Source organism: Alexandromys fortis, unplaced genomic scaffold (assembly GCF_014885135.2).
Source record: "Alexandromys fortis isolate MF-2015 unplaced genomic scaffold, M_Fortis_MF-2015_v1.1 scaffold_0, whole genome shotgun sequence".
Lineage (NCBI taxonomy): Eukaryota > Metazoa > Chordata > Mammalia > Rodentia > Cricetidae > Alexandromys > Alexandromys fortis.
The window spans coordinates 15,933,557-15,934,092 of record NW_026067949.1 but is presented as its reverse complement, the minus strand read 5'-3'; the positions used below and the strand labels follow the sequence as shown (position 1 = coordinate 15,934,092).

The following is a 536-nucleotide window of genomic DNA, read 5'->3' as shown; positions in this document are numbered from 1 at the left end:
AAATGTTGGAAATTAAATTCACAGTAAGAGAAAGAAAATGCCTTTAATAGATTTCTTCAGTAGAATACAGCATTGGGCTTAGGAAATATCAACATAATTAACTATAACTGAAATTTAAGAGAAATACAGGAAGAAATAAAAAATTCCAAAATAACAGAATAACATGAGCAAAGTCAGTTCTTGGGAATATACCCAAATGATGCTCAATTATACTACAAAAGCATTTGTTCAACTACGTTCATAGCAACATTATTTGTAATAGCCAGAACCTGGAAACAACCTAGATGTTCCTCAACTGAAGAATGGATAAAGAAAGTGTGGCACATTTACACATTATGATGTGGGAGTGATTTCTTATTAATAAAGAAACTGCCTTGGCCCATTTTATTGGATAGAAAATTAGGTAGGCGGAGTAGACAGAGGAGAATGCTGGGAAAAAGAAGCTGTGTGAGGAGTCGCCATGGTTCTCCCGCTCCAGACAGACGCAGGTTAAGATCCTCCCTGGTAAGCCAGCTCGTGGGCTACACAGAATATTA

General features: G+C 36.6%; 1 long non-coding RNA gene across 1 annotated transcript in view; it reads left to right on the top strand.

The window, feature by feature from the left end:
* Nucleotides 1-333: 333 nt before the first annotated feature.
* LOC126506406 (uncharacterized) overlaps nucleotides 334-536 on the top strand; it is a 10,951-nt gene continuing 10,748 nt past the window's right edge. The window contains exon 1 of the long non-coding RNA XR_007593215.1: nucleotides 334-504. This is a non-coding gene — a long non-coding RNA (uncharacterized lncRNA). The remainder of the gene's footprint in view (nucleotides 505-536) is intronic.